The sequence below is a fragment of the Rattus norvegicus genome, chromosome 18, assembly GCF_021556685.1.
Source record: "Rattus norvegicus strain SHRSP/BbbUtx chromosome 18, alternate assembly SHRSP_T2T, whole genome shotgun sequence".
Lineage (NCBI taxonomy): Eukaryota > Metazoa > Chordata > Mammalia > Rodentia > Muridae > Rattus > Rattus norvegicus.
In genome coordinates, this window is record NC_141551.1 from 49602037 (window position 1) to 49621844 (window position 19808).

Here is a 19808-nt window from a genome sequence, read left to right on the forward strand (position 1 = left end):
TGAAAGTCATAAAACACCAAACAGATACTAGTTATTAATATCAGCAACAACAAAAAGTGCTGTATAATAAAGCCATAGGCAGGAACATAGTGATAATTAGACACAAGAAGCATCAATGAATAAGTTTTAAAATAATTCTGTTAATTTATTTGTGTGTGTTTGTGTGTCTGTGCATACATGCCTCTCTACCTCAGTATGAGAGTGTACCTGTATGCGGAGCCTTAGTTTGTGGAAATGAGAGAACAACTTCTCGGAATTGGTTCTCCACTTCCATCAAGTGGGTTTCTGAGAACTAAACTCAGGCTTGGCAACAAGAACCCTTTACATGATGAACCATCGTATAGCTCCCTCAGTAATATTTCTTGGTCAGTACTAGTTAATTGGTCACACCGGCATCATAATGTTCATGCTATGGCACTGTAGTAGACTCTTGTAGCTTCAAAAAAAAGTGTAAAGATCTGTGCAAAAATCATTGCCTGAATTTTTTGGTGGTGTCAGAACGTCTGTGCTCTTTAGGTAATAAACTGTGAGTTCCCTTTCTTTCCTAGAGCTATCTTCGCATTCCTTTCTCCTGAGTTTGTTTCTTTGATTTTCTGAGCAGCTGTGTATGTTTTCTTACTACCAATAAGGTTGGCACAGGGTAAACGCTGGTAACAGCGAGTAGATGGGACAGCTGGGTAGTGTAGCCAGCAACACTGACAGGCTAGCGGTTGACAGGAAGGGAACACAGCCTCCACTTCGGGTTGTGGCTCTGCAACAAATGGCCCCGTTGCTAATAAAGATGACTGGATTGCAGGAGGATCTGGCGGGGATATTCCTGTCTCCCCGTGGAAAGAATTGTGCTGTGTGCTGGTGGGAGGGGGGGTGGAGCACCTAAAAGTCTGCCCCTATCTGTCAGAAATCATCATCGGAGGGAGTTTTATTATTGGGGAAGTCAGACCTCAAGCCTCTGCTTTGACCGCAGAGGCCAGAGGTGTTTATGTTTCTTTCAAGATATTGAGTCCAGAGTTGAGGTCTGGCATTTGGCTGGTGACTACTCAAGAGGAGGATTTGGCTCTGGCAGAATAGAAAGCCAAATGACAACAAAGCCTTCCTTTCAAGCTATCCAAATGAACACATTTCTAATCTGAAATTCAAATACTTGACAACTGAGAGCCTGTGAGCTGGGCTTTGAACAGGAAATTGCTTCATGGTTTTAGCATAATGAATCAGGCAGTTAGACTAAATCCATTTAGGAGAAGAAGAATGCTTTCACATGCTTTGTGAAAGAAGGGGGGGGAGGAGCGAACCTTCTTAATTCCCCAAATGTCTTAGGACTTGCAGACACGAATGCTCTGTATAAATTTTATCTGCTGTGTTCTATGATTAGAATGTAGAATGCCAGGTTTCAGGAAGCATCTTTGATAGAAGATGCAGTGTCTCCTATGGTTGGAGGAAATGAAGGTGATGGGTCAGGGATACAGGTCAGGGAGTTTCAGTCCTTTTCTACCCCTGCTGGTGGCAAGTGCATTGCATTGGGAAACCCTGTTTTAGGCTTTGTCAGTGTTCAATCGGACAGCTGCGGGACCTCCTTTTCTTGAAGGTGCTTGGGAGAGACTTAGAGCAGAGGAACCTGCAGGCTCTCAACCCTAAGTCAGAAGCAGGCTCCTCTGACAGCAGGGCTTGGGACAACAGACTTTCAGCATCTAGATGGGGCTGAGGAGCTGGAGGAGGACTGGTATGCAGAGAAGAAGAGGCAGATTCATATGCTGTGGAAGGTTGGTAGGCCATGCAGTAAGTCTGACCTTGTGGGAGCCTGCTGGCATCCTTGGGGAAGGACAGAGCAAGAGTAAGTGGAAGAAAGAAGTTGCAAAAGGAAGAAGCAAAAAATAGTAGTGAGCATGGGAGTGCAAGCAAGAAGACATAGATATGGAGGTTGAATCTTGTCTTTAGCAAGATGGGTGGGCTACAGGAGCAATAGCAGCCACATCCCCCTGAGCTAAGATATGTAAAAAAGTGTGGCTTTGCTGTATAAAGCACACTTAAACTTCCCCCCATGCCCCACTTGTACTGAAAAAACAAATAAGTAAGTGCATTTTCTTTTTAATCATTATTCTTAACTTTCATATCAAATGGAAAAGTTAAGCTCTTGTCGTTGGCATGGAGATGAAGACCCTCGAGATAGATTGCATTGCAGAGATGTTAAAACAAACGAAAACAAAAACAACCAGAACAGGAATGCCTTTTCTCTGAGGCTCAGCATTTCATTCCATGATAGTAAGTGTCAGTGGATCTAGAAGGATCAAAGCCAGATTCATTCCTGTAGAAGAGTCTTAATGTGCTCTGTCACAGGACACACATAAAGCTCCCAGCAAGATGTCTTCAATATTGGGTTCAGAAGCTGGGGCTATGACTGTAGGCCCACAAGACTTTTATAGACTTAATTAAGGAGTCTAAATTCCTAAGAGATGACAGTGGTGTAGATGAGCGACATCAGGGGCCCCAGAGACAATAGAATCTGACTACTGAAGTCCTTCCAAGACAATAGGAGGGAAGGGTATATGTCTTGTGAAGGGAATTAGGGCTATGTTTAGCTTTAAGAGGCCTATTCACGGCTTAATAATTTTTTCAGATTCCATGTATTATCTTTAAAAAAAAAAGTGCTCGCGCAGTTTATTTTAAATACCACCATGTGTTGATGTCTGTCTTGATATAAAAGTGTTCTGAAATGATCCATTATCAAACCCCAGTGAGCTCTAGCAAGAGACGCCCACTTACTGTGAGGCTCTGAGGATGCCTGGCTCCCTGCCAGTGACTCTCATCCAAGTTGACAAGCAGAGACCCAAGTCCAGCTCTTGACAAAATCATTATGAAGCAAGTTGCTCAAGACCCAGCTCTGACTCCTGCTTTTGTGTTCACTTCTGATTCAGAATAACTCAGCACAGGCGACTCTGGCTTTCCCATGCTGCTTCTGAAGCATCAAGCGAGCAGAGAGCACGCGGACATTACTCTTGTCCCTATCCCAACAGCTGGGATTGCGCATCCCTTTTGGAAAGATTCTTTTCCCCCCACTTCTGGCATATAAAATATAGTTAGGCAAAATTGCTAACAATATATGCAAAATAGATTCTGCCTTTTTGTTTCTTGCTATGCCTCCTTATGGGGATTGGCTCAGAATGGTCAGGACCCTTGGTAGACAATATATTCACGTACATTTCCTTGTCTAGCATTCTTGGTCTCAGGCTTTCTTGACTTTTAGGAATAGTTGTCATAATTGGATCTTCAAATTGAGATTCTGAGTAGATATTTGTATAGTAAAAAGTTGAAGCATAAAATCGAATGGACCGTTATGTTCAATGACGCTTATGTTTCAGTGTCAAAGTGTATCTCACAGGATTGCCCAGTGGTTGAGCTACAGAATTCTGGAACCATACACCTGTAAGTTTGAATCGGCCTTCAGAGGGCATGACCCAAGGCAAGTTACTCCTTACATTTCTGTCCCTTCACATGCAAAATGGAGCTAACATACCTCACTTTATGAGTTGAACCATGTAATGGGCTCTCTATACAGTGTTGGTGTGCTATACATGCCTAATAAAGGTTAACAAATGAAGAAATAAACAGACACTGGGCAATTTTAATTTATTATATTAAAATTTCATTTAATACAAATATTGATATTAGAAGAGGTTCTTAATTCAGCTCTTCCTCAGAAGAAAAGCTCACTAGGTACTGAACTTGTATCTTAACTATCAAATTGATAGGTGCCTTCTCCATGCTTCTTCTGACAAACTGTCTGAATTCACATTTTCACCATTCTGGTGAACAAAAGTCAGGCATGGAACCCTGGTTTGCCTCCTCTACCGTGAACACTTGTGGCTTGGATACAGCGGTTCAACATTTTTTTTTCTCTTAACATTTTCACTCCCCTGGCCCCGCCTGTGTCATCTAATAACTTCAAGGCGGATGAATCCATTAAAAGGTGTGCTCCTAGTGTTTAGTAACTGCCAGTGAAGTCTAATCAGATAGCAAGTACCACGGAAGAGCCTTCAAGAAAGGCTCTAAGATAATTAAAACATAAAGGTTATGCAAAAGTAGCAAATCAATAGAGACAGTAAACATGCTTTATCAACAGTCCTGAGAACATTCTTTTCTTCAATGCTAAAATGTAAATGGACTTGGGATAGAGCACATGCTAGGATGATAGATAGGGTTCTTGTAACTGTTTAATTAACTCCAGTTTCCTGCATGTTAAAGGTTGCCTCAGCCCACTGGCTCATGTAACAAACCCTCTTAGGATTTTGTTAGCCGCTGTCTGATACGAAACCCAGGCAGCTTTTCTTTCTTCCTGGGTTAAGTTTTGCCCTGCTCCTCTGGAGACCTTATCAAAACACGGCCCTCTGTTTTCTCTATAAATACAGAGATATTTTCAATTTCAGCTAAAATGGTTTGACTTTGTAATCAAGGTTAAAGACACACACACACACACACACACACACACACACACACACACACACACACAGAGCCTAACTAATGAGAAGAGGTTGCTGAAAAGAACTGCATAATTAAAATTATGTATTAAAATTCACACAGGCGGTGTGCATAGAATTTCAGAAAAACCACAGCAGCTTTCAACATGACTCATTTGCTGTTTTAATTCCTCTGTAATATAGGCTGGTTTATAATTAGCCACCAAATTGTGCCACTTGGTTAGTTCAAACTGATAAAAAGGGTAATAAGGAATATTTATATTTTGAAAATACCACTCTGAGCACCGAGCAAAGGACAAATGATTTACGTTTCTCTGGAAATCATTTGAAGTGGAATGTACTTTTTTTTTATTCTTGCAATCATATATTAATTCAAACTATATGAAGTGTTGGGGAGGGGGAGGGACTCCTTTGAAGACTTGCAATGTTTATTTAAAAAAAAATCACCGTGAGGGCTAAGCGTTATTTAAAAGAAAAATTCTTTTTCCAGCCCAGTAGGATTAGGTTTCGCACAATTAACTTTATCATTAGTAAATAAAAGACTTACTTAACCTTTGCCCCCGCAGAGCTTCTTGATATTTTGCCTAGTAAAGGGCAAGAAACCTATTATGGTCTATTTATTCCCTTTGTTAGAAGGTTATTTCTGAAGATTGTGATATAGAAACACATAATCCAGTGTTTGTTAATAAAGATCTATTTACTCCAGGGTTTAAAGAGCTGCCCATTGTGTAATGCTCATTAGGACCACAAACTGAAGACCTTTCTCTGATGTTCCCACGGGAAAGGTTATCAAGCTGTCAACGGAGGACTCATTTTCTTTAAATTAAAAATCACTGAGGTGTCCTGGGTAGAGGATATTAAAGCCTGTGTAGTCAAGCCTTTTTATTCCATGGTGAACTGAGAGGATACACACATACAGCCTATGCTTCTGAAATCAAATATTTAAAATGCCAGCTGTGGATGATTTTGGAAATACCTCTTTCCCAATAGTTAGGGTTTTCCTCCTGAAGGAGGATTTGAGCTTGTCCTTTAAAACACTGCTTTAGAGAAGAAATTCTGCACCCCTGCTCGCGACATCATCCTTTTTTTTTCAATAAATCTATACTTTCTCTGCCCTCTTCCAAGTTATCAGTCATCCACATCCCAGAGGAAATGCTTCAGGCCTGGGGTTAAATTAAGGTCCTATCTCTAGTGATTGTCTGGAAAGCTGTTCACATCCTCAAAAAGAAAAAAAAAGAAAAAGAAAAAAACCAACCCTTATCTGTATCCTAGACAGCCAAGGGAAGGGTTGGCCCTGCTTCCTGTTGATGTCAGTGGTGGGATTACTGAATGGCAATGGAAAATGAAAAGAAAACAACAATTCCATTTCATTATAAATTATGAATAGCTTGAACTTCAGTCTATTGCTATGATGCCGAAATTGGCATGGGACATGAATGTCCTGTATTCGCGCTCTATCCTGAAAGGCTAAGGAGAACGTTGTCTATCTTTCCTTGACAGCCCAGAGACATCCTTTGTGTTCATTTGAGAGGAGCATAATGTCTGACAGGAATGCTATGTTTCAGCATCTTTCTCAGCATCCATAAAGTAGCATAGAGTACATCCGTTATAAATGACTTTTCTAAATTGATTTGTCTTAGACATTAGAATTCACCAAAGTTGAAAAGAACCAAATTGTGTGACAGAAGCCTTAAGTGAACAACACACAACATACATGTGTTTCCATCCACAAGCTAAATTAAGTTAAATGTTACTCTATAGAGAAAAATTATGAAAATATTTCTTTCTTTCTTTCTTTTTTTTTTTTTTGGAGGGTGGTCTGGATTGCCTTACTTATCTTTTTTTTTATTAACTTGAGTATTCTTTTTTTTTTTTATTAACTTGAGTAGTTCTTATGTACATTTCGAGTGTTATTCCCTTTCCCGGTTTCCGGGCAAACATCCCCCTCCCCCCTCCCCTTCATTATGGGTGTTCCCCTCCCAACCCTCCCCCCATTGCCGCCCTCCCCCCCAAAGTCTAGTTCACTGGGGGTTCAGTCTTAGCAGGACCCAGGGCTTCCCCTTCCACTGGTGTTCTTACTAGGATATTCATTGCTACCTATGAGGTCAGAGTCCAGGGTCAGTCCATGTATAGTCTTTAGGTAGTGGCTTAGTCCCTGGAAGCTCTGGTTGCTTGGCATTGTTGTACATATGGGGTCTCGAGCCCCTTCAAGCTCTTCCAGTTCTTTCTCTGATTCCTTCAACGGGGGTCCTATTCTCAGTTCAGTGGTTTGCTGCTGGCATACGCCTCTGTGTTTGCTGTATTCTGGCTGTGTCTCTCAGGAGCGATCTACATCCGACTCCTGTCAGTCTGCACTTCTTTGCTTCATCCATCTTGTCTAATTGGGTGGCTGTATATGTATGGGCCACATGTGGGGCAGGCTCTGAATGGGTGTTCCTTCAGTCTCTGTTTTAATCTTTGCCTCTCCCTTCCCTGCCAAGGGTATTCTTTTTCCTCATTTAAAGAAGGAGTGAAGCATTCACATTTTGATCATCCGTCTTGAGTTTCGTTTGTTCTAGGGATCTAGGGTAATTCAAGCATTTGGGCTAATAGCCACTTATCAATGAGTGCATACCATGTATGTCTTTCTGTGATTGGGTTAGCTCACTCAGGATGATATTTTCCAGTCCCAACCATTTGCCTACGAATTACATAAACTCGTTGTTTTTGATAGCTGAGTAATATTCCATTGTGTAGATGTACCATATTTTCTGTATCCATTCCTCTGTTGAAGGGCATTTGGGTTATTTCCAGTTTCTGGCTATTATAAATAAGGCTGCGATGAACATAGTGGAGCACGTGTCTCTTTTATATGTTGAGGCATCTTTTGGGCATATGCCCAAGAGAGGTATAGCTGGATCCTCAGGCAGTTCAATGTCCAATTTTCTGAGGAACCTCCAGACTGATTTCCAGAATGGTTGTACCAGTCTGCAATCCCACCAACAATGGAGGAGTGTTCCTCTTTCTCCACATCCTCACCAGCATCTGCTGTCACCTAAGTTTTTGATCTTAGCCATTCTCACTGGTGTGAGGTGAAATCTCAGGGTTGTTTTGATTTGCATTTCCCTTATGACTAAAGATGTTGAACATTTCTTTAGGTGTTTCTCAGCCATATGGCATTTCTCAGCTGTGAATTCTTTGTTTAGCTCTGAACCCCATTTTTTAATAGGGTTATTTGTTTCCCTGCGGTCTAACTTCTTGAGTTCTTTGTATATTTTGGATATAAGGCCTCTATCTGTTGTAGGATTGGTAAAGATCTTTTCCCAATCTGTTGGTTGCCGTTTTGTCCTAACCGCAGTGTCCTTTGCCTTACAGAAGCTTTGCAGTTTTATGAGATCCCATTTGTCGATTCCTGATCTTAGAGCCTAAGCCATTGGTGTTTTGTTCAGGAAATTTTTTCCAGTGCCCATGTGTTCCAGATGCTTCCCTAGTTTTTCTTCTATTAGTTTGAGTGTGTCTGGTTTGATGTGGAGGTCCTTGATCCACTTGGACTTAAGCTTTGTACAGGGTGATAAGCATGGATTGATCTGCATTCTTCTACATGTTGACCTCCAGTTGAACCAGCACCATTTGCTGAAAATGCTATCTTTTTTCCATTGGATGGTTTTGGCTCCTTTGTCAAAAATCAAGTGACCATAGGTGTGTGGGTTCATTTCTGGGTCTTCAATTCTATTCCATTGGTCTATCTGTCTGTCTCTGTACCAATACCATGCAGTTTTTATCACTATTGCTCTGTAATACTGCTTGAGTTAAGGGATAGTGATTCCCCCTGAAGTCCTTTTATTGTTGAGGATAGCTTTAGCTATCCTGGGTTTTTTGTTATTCCAGATGAATTTGCAAATTGTTCTGTCTAACTCTTTGAAGAATTGGATTGGTATTTTGATGGGGATTGCATTGAATCTGTAGATTGCTTTTGGTAAAATGGCCATTTTTACTATATTAATCCTGCAAATCCATGAGCATGGGAGATCTTTCCATCTTCTGAGGTCTTCTTCAATTTCTTTCCTCAGTGTCTTGAAGTTCTTATTGTACAGATCTTTTACTTGCTTGGTTAAAGTCACACCGAGGTACTTTATATTATTTGGGTCTATTATGAAGGGTGTCGTTTCCCTAATTTCTTTCTCGGCTTGTTTCTCTTTTGTATAGAGGAAGGCAACTGATTTATTTGAGTTAATTTTATACCCAGCCACTTTGCTGAAGTTGTTTATCAGCTTTAGTAGTTCTCTGGTGGAACTTTTGGGATCACTTAAATATACTATCATATCATCTGCAAATAGTGATATTTTGACCTCTTCTTTTCTGATCTGTATCCCCTTGATCTCCTTTTGTTGTCTGATTGCTCTGGCTAGAACTTCAAGAACTATATTGAATAAGTAGGGAGAGAGTGGGCAGCCTTGTCTAGTCCCTGATTTTAGTGGGATTGCTTCAAGTTTCTCTCCATTTAGTTTAATGTTAGCAACTGGTTTGCTGTATATGGCTTTTACTATGTTTAGGTATGGGCCTTGAATTCCTATTCTTTCCAGGACTTTTATCATGAAGGGGTGTTGAATTTTGTCAAATGCTTTCTCAGCATCTAATGAAATGATCATGTGGTTTTGTTCTTTCAGTTTGTTTATATAATGGATCACATTGATAGTTTTCCGTATATTAAACCATCCCTGCATGCCTGGGATGAAGCCTACTTGATCATGGTGGATGATTGTTTTGATGTGCTCTTGAATTCGGTTTGCCAGAATTTTATTGAGTATTTTTGCGTCGATATTCATAAGGGAAATTGGTCTGAAGTTCTCTTTCTTTGTTGTGTCTTTGTGTGGTTTAGGTATAAGAGTAATTGTGGCTTCGTAGAAGGTATTCGGTAGGGCTCCATGTGTTTCAATTTTGTGGAATAGTTTGGATAATATTGGTATGAGGTCTTCTATGAAGGTTTGATAGAATTCTGCACTAAACCCGTCTGGACCTGGGCTCTTTTTGGTTGGGAGACCTTTAATGACTGCTTCTATTTCCTAAGGAGTTATGGGGTTGTTTAACTGGTTTATCTGTTCCTGATTTAACTTCGGTACCTGGTATCTGTCTAGGAAATTGTCCATTTCCTGGAGATTTTCAAGTTTTGTTGAATATAGGTTTTTATAGTAAGATCTGATGATTTTTTGAATTTCATCTGAATCTGTAGTTATGTCTCCCTTTTCATTTCTGATTTTGTTAATTTGGACGCACTCTCTGTGTCCTCTCCTTAGTCTGGCTAAGGGTTTATCTATCTTGTTGATTTTCTCAAAGAACCAACTTTTGGTTCTGTTGATTCTTTCTATCTATGGTCCTTTGTGTTTCTACTTGGTTGATTTCAGCTCTGAGTTTGATTATTTCCTGCCTTTTACTCCTCCTGGGTATATTTGCTTCTTTTTGTTCTAGAGCTTTTAGGTGTGCTGTCAAGCTGCTGACATAAGCTCTTTCCTGTTTCTTTCTGCAGGCACTCAGCGCTATGAGTTTTCCTCTTAGCACAGCTTTCAAAGTGTCCCATAAGTTTGGGTATGTTGTACCTTCATTTTCATTAAATTCTAAAAAGTTTTTAATTTCTTTCTTTATTTCTTCCTTGACCAGGTTATCATTGAGTAGAGCATTGTTCAATTTCCAAGTATATGTGGGCATTCTTCCTTGATTGTTATTAAAGACCAGTTTTAGGCCGTGGTGGTCTGATAGCACGCATGGGATTATTTCTATCTTTCTGTACCTGTTGAGGCCCGTTTTTTGACCAATTATATGGTCAATTTTGGAGAAAGTACCATGAGGAGCTGAGAAGAAGGTATATCCTTTTGCTTTAGGATAGAATGTTCTATAAATATCCGTTAAGTCCATTTGGCTCATGACTTCTCTTAGTCTGTCTACATCTCTGTTTAATTTCTGTTTCCATGATCTGTCCATTGATGAGAGTGGGGTGTTGAAATCTCCCACTATTATTGTGCGAGGTGCAATGTGTGTTTTGAGCTTTAGTAAGGTTTCTTTTACGTATGTAGGTGCCCTTGTATTTGGGGCATAGATATTTAGGATTGAGAGTTCATCTTGGTGGATTTTTCCTTTGATGAATATGAAGTGTCCTTCCTTATCTTTTTTGATGACTTTTAGTTGAAAATTGATTTTATTTGATATTAGTATGGCTACTCCAGCTTGCTTCTTCTGACCATTTGCTTGGAAAGTTGTTTTCCAGCCTTTCACTCTGAGGTAGTATCTGTCTTTGTCTCTGAGGTGTGTTTCCTGTGGGCAGCAGAATGCAGGGTCCTCGTTGCGTATCCAGTTTGTTAATCTATTTCTTTTTATTGGGGAGTTGAGGCCATTGATGTTGAGAGATATTAAGGAATAGTGATTATTGCTTCCCGTTATATTCATATTTGGATGTGAGGTTATGTTTGTGTGCTTTCATTCTCTTTGTTTTGTTGCCAAGACGATTAGTTTCTTGCTTCTTCTAGGGTATAGGTTGCCTCCTTATGATGGGCTTTACCATTTATTATCTTTTGTAGTGCTGGATTTGTAGAAAGATATTGTGTAAATTTGGTTTTGTCATGGAATATCTTGGTTTTTCCATCTATGTTAATTGAGAGTTTTGCAGGATACAGTAACCTGGGCTGGCATTTGTGTTCTCTTAGGGTCTGTATGACATCAGTCCAGGATCTTCTGGCCTTCATAGTTTCTGGCGAGCAGTCTGGTGTGATTCTGATAGGTCTGCCTTTATATGTTACTTGACCTTTTTCCCTTACTGCTTTTAATATTCTTTCTTTATTTTGTGCGTTTGGTGTTTTGACAATTATGTGACGGGAGGTGTTTCTTTTCTGGTCCAATCTATTTGGAGTTCTGTAGGCTTCTTGTATATCTATGGGTATCTCTTTTTTTAGGTTAGGGAAGTTTTCTTCTATGATTTTGTTGATATATTTACTGGTCCTTTGAGCTGGGAGTTTTCACTCTCTTCTATAACTATTATCCTTAGGTTTGATCTTCTCATTGAGTCCTGGATTTCCTGTATGTTTTGGACCAGTAGCTTTTTCTGCTTTACATTATCTTTGACAGTTGAGTCAATGATTTCTATGGAATCTTCTGCTCCTGAGATTCTCTCTTCCATCTCTTGTATTCTGTTGGTGAAGCTTGTATCTACAGCTCCTTGTCTCTTCTTTTGGTTTTCTATATCCAGGGTTGTTTCCATGTGTTCTTTCTTGATTGCTTCTATTTCCATTTTTAATTCCTTCAACTGTTTGATTGTGTTTTCCTGGAATTCTTTCAGGGATTTTTGCGATTCCTCTCTGTAGGCTTCTACTTGTTCTCTAAGGGAGTTCTTCACGTCTTTCTTGAAGTCCTCCAGCATCATGATCAAATATGATTTTGAAACTAGATCTTCCTTTTCTGGTGTGTTTGGATATTCCATGTTTGCTTTGGTGGGAGAATTGGGCTCCGATGATGCCATGTAGTCTTGGTTTCTGTTGCTTGGGTTCCTGCGCTTGCCTCTCGCCATCAGATTATCTCTAGTGTTACTTTGTTCTGCTATTTCTGACAGTGGCTAGACTGTCCTATAAGCCTGTGTGTCAGGAGTGCTGTAGACCTGTTTTCCTCTCTTTCAGTCAGTTATGGGGACAGAGTGTTCTGCTTTCGGGCGTGTAGTTTTTCCTCTCTACAGGTCTTCAGCTGTTCCTGTGGGCCTGTGTCTTGAGTTCACCAGGCAGGTCACTTGCAGCAGAAAAGTTGGTCTTACCTGTGGTCCCGAGGCTCAAGTTTGCTCGTGGGGTGCTGCCCACGGGCTCTCTGCAGCGGCAGCAACCAGGAAGATCTGCGCCACCCCTTCCGGGAGCTTCAGTGCACCAGGGTTCCAGATGGCCTTTGGTGTTTTCCTCTGGCGTCCGAGATGTGTGTGCAGAGAGCAGTCTCTTCTGGTTTCCCAGGCTTGTCTGCCTCTCTGAAGGTTTAGCTCTCCCTCCCACGGGATTTGGGTGCAGAGAGCAACTTGAGTATTTCTTATATACATTTCGAGTGTTATTCCCTTTCCCGGTTTCCGGGCAATCATCCCCCTCCCCCCTCCCCTTTTTTATGGGTGTTCCCCTCCCCATCCTCCCCCCCCTTGTTGCCCTCCCCCCAATAATCTAGTTCACTGGGGGTTCAGTCTTAGCAGGACCCAGGGCTTCCCCTTCCACTGGTGCTCTTACTAGGATATTCATTGCTACCTATGAGGTCAGAGTCCAGGGTCAGTCCATGTATAGTCTTTAGGTAGTGGCTTAGTCCCTGGAAGCTCTGGTGTCTTGGCATTGTTGTACATATGGGGTCTCGAGCCCCTTCAAGCTCTTCCAGTTCTTTCTCTGACTCCTTCAACGGGGGTCCTATTCTCAATTCAGTGGATTGCTGCTGCATACGCCTCTGTGTTTGCTGTATTCTGGCTGTGTCTCTCAGGAGAGATCTACATCCGGCTCCTGTCGGCCTGCACTTCTTTGCTTCATCCATCTTGTCTAATTGGATGGCTGTATATGCATGGACCACATGTGGGGCAGGCTCTGAATGGGTGTTCCTTCTGTGTCTGTTTTAATCTTTGCCCCTCTATTCCCTGCCAAGGGTATTCTTGTTCCCCTTTTAAAGAAGGAGTGAAGCATTCACATTTTGATCATCCGTCTTGAGTTTCATTTGTTCTAGGCATCTAGGGTAATTCAAGCATTTGGGCTAATAGCCACTTATCAATGAGTGCATACCATGTGTGTTTTTCTGTGATTGGGTTACCTCACTCAGGATGATATTTTCCAGTTCCAACCATTTGCCTACGAATTTCATAAAGTCATTGTTTTTGATAGCTGAGTAATATTCCATTGTGTAGATATACCACATTTTCTGTATCCATTCCTCTGTTGAAGGGCATCTGGGTTCTTTCCAGCTTCTGGCTATTATAAATAAGGCTGCGATGAACATAGTGGAGCACGTGACTTTTTTATATGTTGAGGCATCTATTGGACATTGAACTGCCTGAGGATCCAGCTATACCTCTCTTGGGCAAATATTTCTTTATTTAATCTAGCAAGAGGGGTTCAATTCCCAGAGGTTTAGGAGTTAAACAAAAGCCAATTCACAAAATGAGAGAAGACTCACAATTACTTACTGTAATATCTCTGAGGGGCAGGGTGCAGAAAGGTATCATGAATAACCCAGGGATGAAGATGGTAGAGGAAGGGAAGGAAATTACATCTTTATTTAATAAATATGTGTTGGGTACATATTATATGACAAACATACTTCTAATCATTGGGAACACATAAGCTATCAATGGGACAAATCCATGTCTTCATGGAGCTTCCATTTTAATGAAAGAAAACAGACAGAAGTTTAAATGTATTCATATAAGGTAAATTATCCAATAGAAAAGAGTGTTTGTAGATAGGTGTAATATTTATTCATTTTGTAAACACCCCTCATAATGGAGGAGGAAGGGTGATATTGTAGAATGCTCAGGTCTTACTAAGAAGGTTAGCATTGGGCACAGAATAAATACTGCAAGCAGAACAAGCAGCCGGCACAAAGTTCCCAGGTCAGTGCTCAGCAGCCCAGGAATCCCGAGTGGCTGGGTGTGAAGGTTGGCAGGAGATGGAGAGACAGGTGGTAGGCTCTGAGGCCTGTTCACGTACTACCTTGGAGGTCACCATGAATGCTCTGAAGAGTATGATCAAAGCAGAATTGTGATGTGTCACCTGAGCTTTAGAGTACAACTCACTCTGCTGTGCGGGGGTAGAAAACATGTGGAAGAGCAAGGAGAAAGACAGGACATGGTGGCAATCATCTGATGCCCCTTGGACCAGGATACTGAGATCACAAAAGTTGGGAAGCCAACTCAGATATGTCTTGAAGGAGACAAAAAAAATATGATATAGTAGTTGAGTGGCTCTAGCCTTGAGGGCAGAGGGTGCCAAGACTGAGGCTGGTGAACTTGGAAAAACCAATTATTCTTTATTTACTGATAGTGGTGTGAGTTTTAGAAAGCACAGAACTGTGTAGGTATAAGAAGCTGCTAGGCAACCGATGTTTGTACTGAGAAATGGCCATTAGACTCTGCTCCCTGAGGGTCTCCTGTGGTCTTAACAAGAATGAAGCCAGTGAAATTATGAGGATGGATGCCTGGTTTAAAAAGATACAAAGAGCTAGCAAATGTATGGTAGGAGTTGGGTTGTAAATAAGTGTGAAGTAGCCAGCAATTGGACAAAGGTCTTGGTTGAGTTGTTTTAAAGTTAGACTATTCTAGTACATTTGTCCATTGATCTGTCATAGGAATAATGATTCAGACATCTACCAATTGGCAATCAGAATGTTTTTTGTGAATCTTACCATCTAGGTTGTTAACACATGTAGCAGTGATCTTGGGTAGGACCAGAAAATTCCAAATCTGTCACTCAGCTAGGGCACATTAGGTCTACATTCATAAATCTAAATATATATTCAAACATGGGGAGGGGATAATTCATTCTGTAAAAGGAAAATGAATACGTTGAAAATGTCACAGATTTAATACTCGCACTTTCTGTTGCTAAAGATGATTTCAAAGCAAACAAAGATTGCTAGGCGTGCTTGTACAGTGAAGGTGTATGTGAGTGTTTCAGGCCACTCTTTGTGCAAAGATGGTTCGGTGTAAACAGAAGAATGTGAGGATGTTAGAAATTAGTATTTCCACAGCTTTACCACATCACTGCAGTTTCATGACTTTTGGGGGTTAGATGTATGAAACAGTCCAATTTGCCAACACATGTCTTAATGAACAGGGCTGCAGGTGAAACCTGTGCTCTGTGCTTTACTAACATCATTCCATTATCTGGAATACCTTCTTCTAGCCTACAGCGCCAACTCACACTTGAAATTATGGTCCATTTGTGTGACCTTATGTGGAAGTTATCCTGATATAAACTTTACAGTTTGGTCCACACTGAATTTGTAACCATTCCCCAAAAGCTCATTAAAAAAAAACTCTCATATTTTTCATAGTTTTCATGGTGTCTTATTTCTTTATCCAGTTATATTTGAGAACTTACACACATTCTTAAAGAAGTCGTTCGTGTTTTCTCAGCATTTATAATTGTCCTGTTTTTAAAGCTCAATTAGACTTAACAAGTACAAATATTGAGTTTCTGAACCATGATGGGGCATGTGATTCTACTGAACCTGTCCTTTCTAGATATGGAAGTAGAAAACAGACATGCTCAAGTAACCCCCTATTGAGAGGAACTCTAGGGAAGGGTCTAGGCAAGAGTGAAAAAGAAAGGGTTAACTTAGTTATATATCTAGGTGCTGGGAGGTTGCAGTGGTGTCCATGCGAACACTGCCTTAATAGAGCACTATCTCCACTCTGTGCGTATTCCAGTTTTGTGGTTTTTCTAGCAGGAAATATTTGTCACCCTGGGTTTAGGATCTCTTTTTTTCTGTTGCATCCAGAAAGCTCTTCTTTGCATGTCTTTCTCGGTAGTTTGTGCCCACACATGACTTTCTAAACTTCTAAATTTCATCTTCTTCTCTTTCCATGGACTTTACTTGCTCTCAAACTCTTATAACAGTTACTCTCAATTATAAGCAAGACTATGACTTAATCACTTTAATTCACTGCTTCTTGATGAATTCATTTTCAGGTTGATATTTTTTCTATTATATGTTTGGCACTGTGAACATCATCGGTCTCAATCTCTGTCATTTTCTGTCGTCTCACCTCTGGTCTTTCAGTGAGGTTCTTGGCTTTGACTAATGTTTGTAGTTATGTGATCTCACCTACTTAATTGCTTCTCCTCCTTAAGATACTAGCTCAAATATCAGTCCCAAAAGCCATATCTAGCCAGATCTGTCTTCCCATGGGTGTGTTTTCTCTAGAGTCTTCTGTGACAGCTCCCCATTTTGCAAGATTTGGAAAATAAGTAAATAGGTTGAATGTTCATTTCTCTTACTAATCTGTGAGCATTGTGAAGCTAGAACATTTATTGCTTGGGTTAAGAATTATGTTCCTAGCTCTTTCCACCATCTTGGCACCTTTGGAGGCCTGCTGGGAACAGGACTTCAAACAAACAAACAAACAAACAAACAAACAAACAAACATGTCTGGAAGGCTGTGGTGCAAGGCCATTTTTGCTGGCTACAAGCGAGGCCTCCGGAACCAAAGAGAGCACACGGCTCTTCTTAAAATTGAAGGTGTTAAAGACTATACATGGACTGACCCTGGACTCTGACCTCATAGGTAGCAATGAATATCCTAGTAAGAGCACCAGTGGAAGGGGAAGCCCTGGATCCTGCTAAGACTGAACCCCCAGTGAAGTAGATTGTTGGGGGGAGGGCGGCAATGGGAGGAGGATGGGGAGGGGAACACCCATAAAGAAGGGGAGGGGGAGGGGTTAGGTGGATGTTTGCCTGGAAACTGGGAAAGGGAATAACATTCGAAATGTATATAAGAAATACTCAAGTTAATAAAAAAAAATTGAAGGTGTTTATGCCCGAGATGAAACTGAGTTCTACTTAGGCAAGAGGTGTGTGCTTATGTGTACAAAGCAAAAAACAATACAGTGACTCCTGGAGGCAAACCAAACAAAAACCAGAGTGATCTGGGGAAAAGTAACTCTGGCCCATGGAAACAGTGGCATGTTTCGTGCCAAATTCTGAAGCAACCTTCCTGCAAAGGCCATTGGACACAGAATCCATGTGATGATGTACATATCCTGGATTTAAACTAATGGAGAGAAATAAATAAAAGTAGATTTGTGCTCTTGTATTTTTTTCACAAAAAAAGGAATTATGTTCCTAGCTTTTTGCAGAGTATTTGGTACTTTGTAGGAAATAAAAGTTAACTAACGTTGTTGGAGTCATTCAATGTTTTATTTAGTTCTTTGTTACTGAATAAAGTTCTAATGTTAAACAATCTCAGAGACAAGGCCCGAACATTGCTTTATTGAAGAAGTAGGGTCACATCAGGGAAAAAATATAGTTTTTTTTATTTTCATTTAGAGTTTGTGGAGGGGATTTAAGGAATGGTAGACTTGCAGGAAGTTTCTAATACATTGTATCAATGCTATTCAGGACTTAAAAATTCTGTTTTTTTCTTTATAGGATCATCTCAACAACCGAGAATGTGATGTATAGTTTGAAAACTGAGTTTTTTTGTACTTCTTACCCTTTGTTACCCTTTGTAAAAAGCCCCTGAGAGATCAGATTAGTCTGTGGTTGAGTATACTTTATAAGTGTGTTTCCTGACCCAACAGAATAGAGTGGGTGTCATGGAACAAACATTCAAGATGGATGGGAGAGACAGGGATGAGGGGGAAATACTTGGATTTTAGACTTTGGGACTTAAATATGTCTACTCTGTTTGAATATGTGAGAGTAATACAGGAATGTCAATTGTCAGATAGTCACTGACCCTCTCAGAGTAAGGGAAAATAGCCCTTTCCAGCCCTTACTGGTTCCTCACATTTTTTTCCCCTCAAATCATTTGAGGAATTGACTGGTTTTGTTCTAATCCATTCCTGGTGTTTTGGAAATGATTAAAATTAAAAAAAAACAATACTAATCTAAGAAGTACAAAAAACTCACAGTTGATAAACAGAAATTTCTTACAATAATAGTGTGCCTTACTCTTGATTGAACCCTAATTTCTGAGGTCATATTTCCCCTGTAAACTCTTTTGAATTTGGTAGTGAACTACATACATTTAAATAAACGAATAGCTAAAATCCAGATCATAGTCAGTTTTATGGAAGCATGTAACTTGAAGACACAGCTTTGTGACAAACCCATTACTGGACTTGAAGAGACCTTTATTACCCACCTAATTATTACTTTTACTTTTATACTTACTCAACTTATGACACTGTACAAACTATATAAAACTGTTTTTCTTGAATTAACCATATACAGCCATGTAGACCACACCAGTGGGGTGATTTGATGGACAGAGGCACAGACAGATAGCGACAGGTCCCCTGACAGTTTAAAAGAACAAACCACAAGATGAATTTCTTTAATGAAAAAAAAAAACCCACAAAACAAGGCAAATCACAACCACATGCCTTGCTTGCAGAAGATAAATAATGAGATCAGAGTTCATTTTATAAGTCAGATTCTCCCACTTCACAGAACATTTGCCCATGAGCAGCTGTGAAAGACTCCTGGACACAGGTGCTCATTAAAATGGCCCTGATCACTGTTTCTCCTTTGAACCTTAGAGTTTGGCAGGAACATTTGCATCCTATTGAGTCATCATTTTTTTAAATCTCCTGATCCTCCTGCTTCAGCATCTAAAATGCTGGGATTACAGGGTGTACACCAAAACTACCTCAATAAAAGGTTCGATGATGTTTGTATTATTCTGGTGCTGGGATCAACTCCAGGGCCTTGTGCATGCTGGGTACCACTAAACTGCATTCAAGCTCACTTATCTAGTTCATATTGTGATTTACCTGTATTTATATATATGTACTTTTTATTTAATAGAATGCAGATTCTGATGCCTTGATGCCTGAGTTTCTATATACATAAGAATGTCTGTTTCATAAACATCCAGTTGACCTCTATTAGAGAAACATTTTAAGAAGGAAAAATTTTGAGGAGTATTTAAGCTTTTACCAAGCCTGTGAACTAGTTGAAATGACTAAATTCATGGATAAAGACATTCAGAAAATCAGTGGGCACAATCATCGTCAATACCCCAGTGGCCACAGGCACCCTAGAGAACAAGTTCTAGGAATGTGACTGAAGCAGGTTTTGTTCATGTGCTGCTTGTGTCAAGCCCCAGTAGCTTCTGTAGGTCTCCTGCATTCGAAGTCATGTGCAAGTTCCTCTCATTTGCTGACCCTACCTGAGATAGAAAACAAACCTCCTAAGTCCTAAATACAGAGTGGAACACAAAAGAAATAAGAGTATTGCCAATAGGCAATCTGGATGCAACCTCACTGGTTATAAAATCCTGAGTCATGTCTTCTTTCCACTGGAAACACCTTTTCTGACTAATGGCAGTGCATGTCGCAGTGGGGTCTGATCAACTCTCTGTCCCCCAGTTCATTAAAACCTACTCTGGTCATCACTTCTCTTACTGCAACTGAGAGAAAGAAGAAAGAGAACAGACCATCGAGGCAGAGAAACATGAACATTAATACACAGCTCACTCTCTGTTCCTCTTTATTCTGTCTAGATCCTAGACACTAGGAGTTCACAGCCCATGGAAGGGTACTACGCACATTGTGGGTGGGTCTTTTCTCCTCAGTTAAACCCCTCACAGACACACTGAGAGATATATCTTTTCCAGGAGATTTTGATTCCAACCAAACTGACAGG

General features: G+C 40.4%; 1 protein-coding gene and 1 long non-coding RNA gene across 2 annotated transcripts in view; both read left to right on the forward strand.

Moving 5' to 3' along the window:
- The window catches only part of LOC147999791 (uncharacterized), a 266689-nt gene that overhangs the window by 185769 nt on the left and 61112 nt on the right, over positions 1–19808 (forward strand). The window lies entirely within an intron of this gene.
- Positions 16599–17248, forward strand: LOC147999793 (uncharacterized). Its single transcript, XR_015642541.1, has 2 exons — positions 16599–16676; positions 16966–17248. It is a non-coding gene; the product is annotated as an uncharacterized LOC147999793 (long non-coding RNA).